The sequence below is a fragment of the Callithrix jacchus genome, chromosome 14 (assembly GCF_049354715.1).
Source record: "Callithrix jacchus isolate 240 chromosome 14, calJac240_pri, whole genome shotgun sequence".
Classification (NCBI taxonomy): domain Eukaryota; kingdom Metazoa; phylum Chordata; class Mammalia; order Primates; family Cebidae; genus Callithrix; species Callithrix jacchus.
Window position 1 is genome coordinate 16024203 of NC_133515.1, and position 12803 is coordinate 16037005.

The following is a 12803-nucleotide window of genomic DNA, read 5'->3' on the forward strand; positions in this document are numbered from 1 at the left end:
AATTATCTGTTCCTTCACAGTGGAGATGCCATCGTCTCTGAAAAATCTACTAATTATAACAGCATTATCCAACAAGAAGAAACAGTGAGTGTTGAATCAAATAGATTTTCTATAATAGACCCCCAACCCAGCAATACTCAGTGATTGCTTAATTCGATGCAGCCATTTTTCTGTGTGTAATGTTCTTTCTCCAGGTAGCCCCTAACCATTCACCCATCTGGCCATGAACACTGAGTGCTCACCACCTTCCACACGCTGTGCCAAGACAGACATAGCCCCTGTCCTTAAGGAACCTACTGTTCGGCTGTACATTCCCTGCGTAACTGTGTTTCTTCAGCTAAAATTAAAAAGGATATATAGACTGTTGGCAATAAATGTGTCTGAAGTGTCTCCCTATTACAGTTATAGCTGTTTGAATTAGGACACCAGAACTATGAATAATAATCTATGAAATCATGAGCTGATTTTATTTTAGTGGGCCAAAACGATATGGCAGTACTTGGATACTGTCTTAGCGCGAGCTGCAAATTGTCATAGACAGGGTGGCTTCGGCACCAAACATTTATTTCTTACGGTTCCAAAGGCTGGAAGTCCCAGGTGCCAGCATGGCCAGATTAGGGGAGGGCCTTCTTTCAGGTTGCAGACGACTTCTCAGTGTGTCTCACATGGTGGAAAGAGAGGGAGCTAGCACTAATCTCATTTATGAGAGCTCCACTTTCATGACCTAATTGCCTCCCAGAGGCCCCACCTCCAAACCTCCAAATACAGTCACATTGGGATTAGGGTTTTCTTTTCTTTCTTTTCTTTTTCTCTTTTTTTGAAGACAAAGTCTCGCTCTGTTACCCAGGCTGGTGTGCAGTGGTTCTAGCAATTCTCCTGCCTCAGCCTCCTGAGTAGTTGGAATTACAGGTGCCCACCACCATGCCCAACTAATTTTTGTATTTTTAGCAGAGACAGGGTTTTACCATGTTGGCCAGGCTGGTCTTGAACTCCTGACCTTAAGCGATCTATCCCCCTCAGCCTCCCAAAGTGCTGGGATTAGAGGCATGAGTCACTGCACCCAGCCGGGATTAGAGTTTTAACATATGAACTAAGGGGGTTACCAATATTCTTCCCAGAACAGATACTGTCTTGTTAACAAGTGTCATTGAACAGATAACCTTTTATAAACCTGTTTTGTGACTAGCCATCTTGAGGGCTGAATGGGTTGTGAAAATAGAGCAAAAACCAAAGCCCCTCTACTTAAGCAGAACACAGTTTTGTAGTCAGGAAGCTAAGACAGACATGGAACAATGGGCACCATGTCGAGTGGCCAGTGCAGGCCATGGGTGGTTTGGGAATGCCAAATTGGGGGTGAGGGAGAAGGGCTATGGGAGGAGAGCATGATTAGGGGGACCTGCCTGGAAGAGTGCGGTTCCTAATGCTGCTGTGACAAATTAGCACAAGCTCAGGGACTTAAAACAACACAAATTTATTCTCATACAGCCCTGGAAGTCATAATTCCAACACCATTCTTACCAGACTAAGATTAACATGTTGGCAGAGCTGTGTTCCTTCTGGACATTCTAGGGAAGAATCCATTCTTTTCCTCTTCCGGCTTCTAGAGGTCACTCTCATTCCTTGGCTCACAGCCTTCACCCCATCTTCAAAGCCAGCAAAGGCAGGACAGATTCTTCTCATGCTGCAGTCTGTCTGCCTCCATGCAGCTGGGGAAGGTGGCCCTCTCTAAAGCACCTTTGTGGTGACATGAGGCCATGTGGATAAGGCAGGAAAACTTCCCCATCTCAAGGTCCTTATCCTTAATCACATCTTCAAGGTCCCTCTTACCACACAAGGTAATATATTCATAGGTTCCAGGGTTTAGGACATGGACATTTTTGGGGTGGAGGGGCCTGATTCTGCCTGTCACACTGCCCTTGAGCTGGTCCTGGAGAGTTCCCTGGCTCCTCTCTTAGGAGAGCATTCATTTTGAGGGTGTAGCCTGCATTGGAGCTGGGAGGTGATGACAAACGTGTGTGGAACCCAGCGTGTGTATGCTGGGGAGCAGCGCACTGGGAGAGGTAGGTGGAGAGGGCCAGAGGGCACAGAGCTTGTTGATGTTAGGTAGAGAACTTGAATTTGACCCAAGAGACTGTGGGGCACCATCAAGGCATCTTCAGAAGGAGAACAAAAGGATACATTTGCTTTGGGGCAATAATTCTGGGAGCAATGTCTTCAAGGATGCAGGAAGGATAAAAGGCATTCAGGAGAATTGATGGAGTAACCCAGAGGAGGCAGATGGTGCCTGGTAGAGCAGGCGATGGTGGGAAGGTGTCACACATCAGACTCCCAAGGGTGACACCTAGTAAGCACTCACTAAAGAGTAAATACATGAATGGTAGCATGCAACTCCAATGACATTTCTTGAGTTTATTGAAAATCTCAGAGTGCATTTAATATACCTAAATAATCTAATAGAATTTCTCACGTTTTTCTTTGTCATTGTTTTAGATATAGCTTTTTTGACACATATTTGTCATTATGCAGTATTTATTGATTTTATTTTTTAGAGACAAGGTCTTGCTCTTTTGCCTAGTCTGGAGGGCAGTGGCGTGATCACAGCTCACTGCAGCCTTCAACTCCTAGGCTCAAGTCATCCTCCCACCTCAGCCTCCTGAGTAGCTAGGAATACAGGTGCATGTCACCATGCCCAGGAAGTTTTATTATTATTATTTTTATTTTTATAGAGACAGACAGGCTCTTTCTATATTGCTCATGCTGCTCATGAACTCCTGGCCCCAGGCAATCCTCCTGCCTCGGCCTCAAAAGTTCTGGGATTATAAGCATGAGTCACCATGCTCAGCACAGTATTAATTTAAAAGTTGGTGGATTTCTAAAGACTGATATATAATAGATGTATATATTTTCTGGATACATGTGATATTTTGATAATGTATATATTTTCTGGATACATGTGATATTTTGATATATTTGTATACTGTGTAAAGATCAAATCAGTATAATTGGGATACCCATCACCTTAAACGTGTATCTTTATCTGGGGGCAGCCAGATTATTCTCTTCTGGGTATTTGAAAATATAAAATAGATTCTCGTTAACTATAGTCACTCTGCTGATTGATCGAAGCCTAGGTTTCATTTCTTCTGACAGTCTGTTTGAACCCACTGATCAACTTCTCTCCAGCCCCTTCTTCGCTTTGCTGAATTATTGTTCCTGCGCTGGAATTCCTCAGCATGCCTTCTTCTGCAGAGTCTCCCGCAGGGATCCACACTTTAGTGACTCTGTACTCTACTTTTACTTTAGATTTCTGGTTGTTTATGTTGCTAAGGAAATATTTCAATTTATGATTTAAAAAATATTGTTTGTGAAAGACCAATTCTTTTCACAGTTTTGAATGGAAGGATTATGCCTATAAGTAATGTCTATGGAGGAAGAACCCTCAGGGAATTGACTTCAAAAGCTCATGAATTTCCTCTTTGCTTTTTATTATGTTTTGTAATAAAATACTTATATATTCTCCTTGTAATCATTTCTTGATTATCCCAACAGTACATTGTCAGATGTCTTCCTCTGAGCAGGTGATGCTGTGTTGTATGTTCCATGTTGAAATGTAGAGATTTCTGCAGCATTCGACAAAGAACCATCTGCCTAAAGCTGCAGTTCTCAGCATGGACAAACAGAAGGCTCAGTAGGGAAGCTGGTTATACATCTAGAGCTCTGATCTCATCGGACTCCCTAGAGGCCTAGGAACATGGGTCTCAAGTGCCCCAAGGGATTCTGATGTGTTTGAAAACACGCCTTTGGGAGTGCCAGCAGTAGTAGTCACTCAAAAAACATTGACATAACCAAGAGGTCACGGTGTGAGTGCTATGGAAAATATGGCTGTAGTTGGGGCCTTGCAGTGTGAGCGGCTAGCCCAGAGTTGAAATTGAGGATTCCTCAGTTCTCTAACAGAAGCGCTTATGATCAGGTCAATGAACTTCATGGAATAGCTCATCCTTCTGCATGATGAAGTTAAGCATCACCCATACCCACTTACAAGTGGGTAATGATGAAGAGCCATCATCCAACAACTTTGAATAAAGCCAGTATTCTAAAGTGTGGTATGAATGAGGCTTAGGCAGCACCCAGTAGAGAGACCACTTTGATTTGTCAGCTCTCTGTTTCTGCTTTATATTTATTTAGACATCTGTACCCCTACGTCATTCCAACAGTATTAACGGGGGAAGTTTTAATGTGGTATCTTCATAATATCGTATACATAGTATTCATTTTCTCCAGAGAGAGTCGGTTGCTTTCATCAGACTCTCAAAGAGGTTCAGAATCACAACAGAGTTATGAAGGACAGATTTTAGGGCACTGAAAGGACAGTTGAGCATTCTCCCTAAACTCCCCCGATCCTCAGTGCAGTACTGGTTGATACCGGGACATCAGAGAGGAGGAAGACACAGTGGTGTCTGTTTTCTGGTGTGTGCCGCACTGCGTAGGATGACGGCTGAGCTCAATCCTCCTCTAAAGGGTGGGTGCAGGTGGTCAGAGAAGCTGACCTGCCCTCAGATGCCTTATAGACAGGAATGAACCAAAACCCACAGAAGCAATTCTGTAAGTGAGTAACTTAGTGAGGCTTGGGGTGCGTAAGGACTGAGCAGGCTAAGGATGGAATGCTGACCTTGGAACTATAGGGTCAGAGGGAGGGTCATGAGGTTGGAGAGAAAATGAAAAGTCATAGTCTGGCGTAGTAGAGTTGGCAGCTCAATTTTCAACTTGGAGGAATTCTTTCCTCCTACTTGATTGTAAGGGAAATTATTCAAAAGCAGTTTATGACAATGCTGAAGAAATATTTTTTAAATTTTTATTTATTTATTTATTTTATGTAGATGGTTCCATTGAAGCTGCCTCCTCACTGTTTCAAAGTTGTGAAGTCTATCAAATCTGAAATATATAGGTGAAATTTATTTGGATATTTAGTAAGAAGACACAGTCAAGATAAGAGGTGGGCAGGCATTGTTTTCAACAGATACTGTGATCAGTTCCCAACTAGCTGTATATTAGCTGTGCGTATTTGTTGGTTCCACCTTTAGTGTAGAATATTAAGCCAACCACTTCTCACCATTTTTCATCACTGTCATCATGCTCACTCAAGTCTCTGTCATCTTACTCCAAGAACTCCCTAACTTCTCTGTGGTTCCACTTTGCCTACCCCTAAATTCATTCCCCATTTATGATAACTAGGTGATCTTTTAAAACTGTAAATCAAACCAAGTCACTCTCTTGCTCAAATATTTCCTTTTGTTTTTTTATAGATATAGTGATTCTATCCTTGAGATCAGTATGGCTTTAGAATAAGATTATGCCAATAGGAATGGAAAAAGAGATGTAGAGGAAGAAGAATTTGTTTTCTTTTCTTTTCTTTTTTTTTTTTTTTTTAGAAAAAAAGGAGTGAGGGAGAGGAAGAGGAAGAAAAAGAGGGAGAGAAAATGGGAATGTAGCTTTATTCTAAAAATGGGTATTAAAATGGCCGATCAATATTTTGTTTATTTAAGGTGGAGAATGTATATTTTGTGTATTTAAAATGGAGAGCTCTATAAATATTTATTGAGTTTACTTGTTCCGGATCTGAGTTCAAGTCCTGGATATCCTTATTAATTTTCTGTCTCATTGAGTCTAAATCTCTTTATGAGTCTTATGTATCTGGGATCGTTAGCTCTTATTGTTGCATCGATCCTTTTACCACTATATCTTTGTTGCTTTGAAATCTATTTTATCAGATGCAAGAATTGCAACTCCTACTTTTATTTATTTATTTTTGCTCTCCATTTGGTTGGTAAATCTTTCTCCATCCCTTTGTTTTAAGTCTTTGTGTATCTTTGTATGTGAAATGGGTCTGGATGTAGCATATCGTTAGGTTTTGGCTGTATCTTTTGATTGGGGGATTTAGTCGACTTAAATTTAGGGTTACTGCCATTTGATGTTAACTGGCTATTTTATCCATTCGTTGATGTAAATTCTTCTTTATGCTGATGCTCTTTACTTTTTGGTATATTTTTAGAAAGGCTAATACTGGTTGCTCCTTTCTATGTATAGAAACTCATACCCTGTTTGAAACTCATACCCTGTTGTTCCTTTCTATGTATAATGCTTCTTTCAGAAGCTCTTGTAAAGCTCTTGTAAATGCTGAAGAAATCATTTCAAATAACGCTTTACTCAGACTAGAAGCCATCATGCCTCCCCGTGACGCAGGGAGGAATGTCACACTTCCTTTTGCCATGCCCAACTTTCGTCCTCCTTCCCATCCTGTCTGTAATTGGTTCATTTTTTTTGAAATGGAGTTTTGCTCTTTGACGCCCAGGCTAGAGTGCAGTGGCACGATCTCAGTTCACTGCAACCTCCACCTCCTGTGCTGAAGCAATTCATCCACTTCGGTCTTCTGAGTAGCTGGGATGACAGCTTAATTTTTGTATTTTTAGTAGAGATGGGGCTTTCACCATGTTGGCCAGGCTTGAACTACTGACTTCAAGTGATCCACCGTGCCCAGCCCTGTAACTGGTTATCCTAAAGGAAAGTCCATGCTCCTCATTTTCCTCATTGGCAATGGCCCTGATATTTCTATTATAACCAACTGTTGTTATGAAATAGGCAGGATGACCCAAACAGGGTATGAGTTTACTTTAAGAAGGAACAATTACATGGACAAGGATTGCAGAGGTATATGTGATATTAAATAACTCATAGATAATAGTCTTATTATACATTGCTATACAGGATTTGTAAATAGATGACCCCAAGAGTCATTTGGGTAATATATTAAATCCTAACCCTTTCCTGATGGCCATTGTTCATAGAATTACAGATGAAAATTAGCAGCATTTGGAATAAAATATGAGGGGAAATCTGCTGGAATCGGTAATGTGTGCAGAGGTGTGGCTAAAAGGTTATATACAATATTAACTTAGAGTAGTGTGATCATAAGATAATTTATATGCCAGAAAATAATGTATTTTACTTTAAAGACATAATCCACTGCAAAAATGAATTTTAGTGTGAAGATCATTCACCGATGAAAACAGTTGGATCCCCTTTGTCTGAATTCAGGAGATGTCCATTTTGGGAGCAAGAACTGGCAAAGAAATACTTCCATAAAATGGTAGGTTTACACTTGTGGGAGCTTAGCCTTTCATGCTGTGTGATGCATAGGGCAGTAAATAGCTTCCTTTTGTGCCTGTGGCCATGGTTGTGTCACATGGAATTTTATTTGCCTTTATGGGACAGTGAAGGCCAGCAATCTTCCCTGGCTTAATGGTGCTCAGGAAGTTCAGGGCTCCCTATCACATCCAATGGCAAGGTTCCTCCTGGGACTGCTTCTTCCCCAAGACAAAAAAAAGGAGCAGATACATGGATTTTCTAGAAATTAGGGCTGAGGATTACTGGGGGTGGGGGGGAAATTGAAGTTTAGAGAAAAAGGTGTCAAAGTTTGGTGGCCTTTGTAGTGGTAGAACAAATCTGCAAACATGAGTTACAATATTGAAATGAAAGGCATACATGAACTATCACCCTAGAAGGTCTGCATTACTTTATAGAAACAAACAAACAAAATGCTGTGGTCCAAGTGAGGAGCCCAGCTATTGTCATATGAGAATTGCAACAAGAGCAGCCAGAATCTTTTGTTCACTTTTGAAGGGTGAACACAGAAAAAAATTAGAAAGGAAACAAGAGGTAGAAGCGATATGGGGAGAGAGGGTGGGCTCACGTACTCTACTGCAGTAACTCCGGTGAGGAATTAGACATTTCCTGCCATCCCAAGTCTGCTCTGTGAACTTCCTTATTTGTTTCTTTCAGGAAGTGAATAAGAAGATATCCGTTATTCAAATAATTCAATTGCATCAAATGCCATGACATTGGAACAACATCATCATAACTTTACCTTTAATATACCAATAAAATAATCAGCTTGCAATTTTTTTGAGTTACATAATCTTGTAGAAGAGATATATTTTGTTTTTTTTTTATTCTTTTAGCATTCTGTACACTGAAAAATGACTGAAACTTAAATGTGAAAGAACACTTCACAATTAAATCCACAATTGTAAACATTTATCTTACATGTCAGTGAAAAATCACCAATTATTATAAAAACAGGACAAATTACATCGCAAAAGCAGCAAAAATTAGAAAAAAAATTTCATAAAAAAATATATCCGACTATGAAAACTGTTGCTCTCTTGGTGTCTTCACATCCCTCTCTTCTGTGTACTGATGTACAACACATTGTTTCCTCGGATAAATGCGTCCCCATACTTATTCTTCAGTTGTCCATTTACATATTCCTCTGCCTGCTCCAGGGCTATATTCATGTAGCCATCCAGGCAAGCCGGGACCCCTCGATAATCCACCAGAATTTAATTTTACCACAACTGGTAGTCCAATGATTTGCTTTAAGAAGTCACTAGGGGTTTGCTTCCGAAGACTCATTTTAACAGTCCTCGTCGGCGGGATCCGGAACCCTCACTACAGGTGCCCCAGGAGCCCGGGCTCCCCGGACTTCATCGAGTCTAAACCGAAACCGGCGAGGCAGCGGTACTTTTCTCCAGCTTGCAATTTTTGATTGCGGTCTCTTTCTCAGTGTTTGTGAATGTGGAATGTGAGGATCAAGAACACATAATAAAAACATCTAGGATCACTTCTCCTTAATTGTAATTAGTTTAGTTTTCCTCCTCCTTAATCCTAATTTAGCCAGCTTCCATGAAAAAATGTTGTACTGTTTCTCTACTTCCAATTTCTATTCCCCGCACCAACCAAGATAGAGTCTCATTCTATTGCCTGGGTTGGAGCGCAGTGGAGCTGTCTCAGCTCATTGCGACTTGCATTTCCTGGGTTCAAGCTACTCTCCTCCCTCAGCCTTCAGAGTAGCTGGGATTACAGGTGCCCACCATCACAGCCAGCTATTTTTTTTTTTTTTTTTTTTTAGTTGAAATGGGATTTCACCCTGTTGGCCAGACTAGGCTCGAACTTCTGACTTCAAGTAATCCGCTTGCCTCGGCCTCCCAACGTGTTGGACTTATGGCCATGAGCCACCACACCTGGGCCATCCCTGACTTCCACTGCACAAATTGAAATTTTAACACTGTTTTTAGATTATCTAGTGATATTCCAGTAATCTAAAGGATAAAAAACAGAACAAATGCAAAAAAGTCCCAGAAGCTGAAAGAAATCCTTATAATTTTGAAGAAACTGAGTTTGGTTTTCAAGGGAATGAATATGGTTGTATGCTTCTTATCGCCAGAACCCACTCTATTCCATTTACCCAATTTTAACAGTGATCCCTTCTCCCCCTCCTGATGTTCTTCACCATTCTTCAATGAAAACTGAGTGGATTTCATCAAGGAGGCAGCATGGTTTTAAGGAGCAAAGAATTTGGACACTCTCAGCTTTTAGTTAAGACATAATTCTTTTTCTTGCTAGCTTTGGACGCTTAAAAAGCTAGTTGGTCTCTCGGAGCTTAAATTTCCTCATCTATAATGAGAATAATCATAGCAATTACCTTAGAGAATGAAGACTGATGAGATAACATACATACCAAACACCTTGCAGAGATTGGCATATCTGCTTCTCAAGCAAGGAGGGTTCAATATTAGAAAACTGCCCATGTGCCCACTGACAGCCTCAGAGAATTCACGAAGAAGTGAGAAAAAGCAGAACAGAAGGATCTCACCATAACCACCGCCAAGTTGACCGGCCCACATTCAGTTCAATTCCAGGTCTCTGGCTTCTCTCCTACTATCATAGGTGAAGTCTCCCTACCCCCATCTCTCACCTTCCCTCTTGATTCTGTGCCACATTACCCAATCGAGGATTTTGCTTCTGCATGTGACCCTTTTGTCTCCTGATTCTTACATCTATACACTATGAAATTATTTCCACCAGCAAAGACCTGCTGAAACATCACCCATTTGTACAGGGGGCTTCCTAAGACTCTTAGTGCTTCTTTCCTGCCATAGTATTTGTCTGCCATTTTTATTGCAAAAGTTCTTAACACATATGTATATAGTTATTTGCCCATCCCCTCATATCCTATTTTTTTTTACACACACATTAAATATGCTTTTGTTCTTTCTACTCCACGTATGTCTTCTAGTGCCCCCATTCCACTTATTTTAGGAATCAGTTCTCAGTCCTGCATCTCCTGTGACCCCTCAGCAGTTTAACACCATTGATCCTACCCTTGTTTTGGGAACGCTCCATCAATCTTTCCAGGAACCTCCCACTCTCTCCTGGGGTTTCTCCCACCTCTGCCTCTTCCCTCCTTCAACTACAAAGTTCTTCCTCTTCCAACTCTATTTGGTCTTAGTAAATAATTCACCTAATTAACTAAGCAAACTAGGATTTATTCTTGCCTATTCTCTTTTCCTATTACATCACATTACATCTAGTCAAATTAGCTATGTGATCATCGTGAGGTTCAAGCTTCAGAGTCATTTCCTACTGCAGCCAGTTTCATCACTTCCATTTCTATCAGCCCATCTCAGCATGCCTCATCTGAAGTTACATCAAATAGCAGCCCTATTTATTTCCCAAAAGTGAATTCCCCACAGTAACCATTTAAAAATTTTATTACTTTTCTATGTTTTCCAGTTGATTGCCACAACTCTTACTCTCTAAAATCAAGATGGTAATTTTTTGCTATGCTAAGGTCCTATGTATTGAGCTGCAATTATCTCTGGAATTGGGGGCTGCTCTGTACTTAATTCATCCTGCTATGGCCACACTGGTCATAGTCTTCTTTCTATGGTGGGGATGGAGGAGCAGCATGTCTAGATTTTCTGTCAATTTTTGAAAACTTTTATTTGCACCAATGTATGTATTACAAGTTTGGTTTTGTTACATACATTATATAGTGCTTAAGATATGACATTAGGGTATTCATTATTCAAATAAAAAGCACTGTATTTATTAATTAATATCACACTATTCAACGCCTCTGCTCCCACACATCCAAGTCGTCATTGTCTATCATATCACTCTCTTCATCCATGTAAGCACATTCTTTAGTAACCGCTTATGAATGAGAAAATGACCCCTAGTTCTATCCATATTGCCATAAAATATGTGATTTCATTCTCTCTTTATGACTAAGTAGTATCTCATTGGGTATATATAATTACATTTTTAATCCAGTCATTCATTCATGGATACTTTGGTTGATTCAATGTCTTTGTCACTATGAATGTTGCTACAATAAACATACAGATCAAGGTATGTATTTGATACACTGACTACTTTTCCTTTGGGAAGATAACCCAGTAGTAGGACTGCTCCATGGAAATGTAGTTCTAGTTTTAGTTCCTTGAGGAACCATACTGCTTTCCATAGAAGCTGTACTAATTTACATTCCCACCAAGGGCATGTAAGAGTTCTCCTTTCTCCATATCCTTGCCAACAGCTCTTTAGTTTTCACCCCTTTAATCATAGTCATTGTGACTGAGGTAAGATGATATCTCACTGCGGTTTTGTTATATCTATACTTTAACTTCTGGGATACATGTGCAGAACGTGCAGGTTTGTTCTATAGATATACGTGAACCATGGTGGTTTGCTGCACTCATCAACCCATCATCAGGTTTTGAGTCCTGCATGCATTAGGTTGTTTCTCCTAATGCTATCCCTCACCTTGCCCTCCACCCCCTGACATGCCCAGATATGTGATGTTCCCCTCCCTGCGTCCATTGTTTTCATTATTGAACTCACACTTATGAGTGAGAATACGTGATGTGTGGTTTTCTGTTCCTGTGCTAGTTTGCTGAATGATGGTTTCCAGCTTCATCCATGTCCTTGCAAAAGACATGAACTCATTCATTTTTATGACTGCAGAGTATTCCATGGTGTATATGTGCCACATTTTCTTTATCCAGTGTATCATTGATGGGTATTTGGATTGGTTCCAAGTCTTTGCTGCAATGAACACAGGTGTGCATATGTCTTTACAGTAGAATGATTTATACTCCTTTGAATATATACCTAGAAATGGGATTCCTAGGTCAAAGGGTATTTCTGGTTCTAGATCCTTGAGGAATTCCCACACTGTCTTCCACAATGGCTGAACTACTTTTCACTCCCACCAACAGTGTAAAAGCATTTCTATTTCTCCACAACCTCTCCAGCATCTGCTGTTTCCTGATCTGTTTTTTTTTTTTTTTTTTTAGCTAGAATCTTGCTCTGTTGCCCAGGCTGGAGTGCCATGGCCTGATCTTGGCTCACTGCAACCCCCACCTCCCAGGTTCCAGGGATTCCTGTGCCTCAGCCTCCCGACTAGCTGGGACTACAGACACCTGCCACTGTGCCAGGCTAATTTTTATAATTTTAAATCTTATTTTAGATGGAGTCTCACCCTTTGTTGCCCAGGCTGCACTGCAATGGTGTGATTTTTGCTCACTGCAACCCCTGCCTCCCAGGTTCAAGCGATTCTCCTACCTCAGCCTCCTGAATAGCTGGGATTACAGGCATGTGCCACCATGTCTGGCTAGTCCTGCATTTTTAGTAGAGATGGAGTGTCACCTTGTTGATCAGACTGGTCTCGAACTCCTGACCTCAGGTGATCTGCCCGTCTCAGTTTCCCAAAGCGCTTGAATTACAGATGAGAGCCACCATGCTTGCCCTGTTTCCTGACTTTTTAATGAATGATCACCATTCTAACTGGTGTGAGATGATATCTCATTGTAGTTTTGATTTGCATTTCTCTAATTATCAGTGATGAGGAGCTTTTTTTTTTATTTGTTTGTTGGCTACAGAAATGCCTTCTTTTGAGACGT

The 12803-nt window shown here is 40.8% G+C and overlaps 1 pseudogene; it reads right to left on the reverse strand.

The window, feature by feature from the left end:
• Positions 1 to 8101: 8101 nt before the first annotated feature.
• Positions 8102 to 8495, reverse strand: LOC108588124 (U6 snRNA-associated Sm-like protein LSm6 pseudogene; annotated as a pseudogene).
• Positions 8496 to 12803: the final 4308 nt, after the last annotated feature.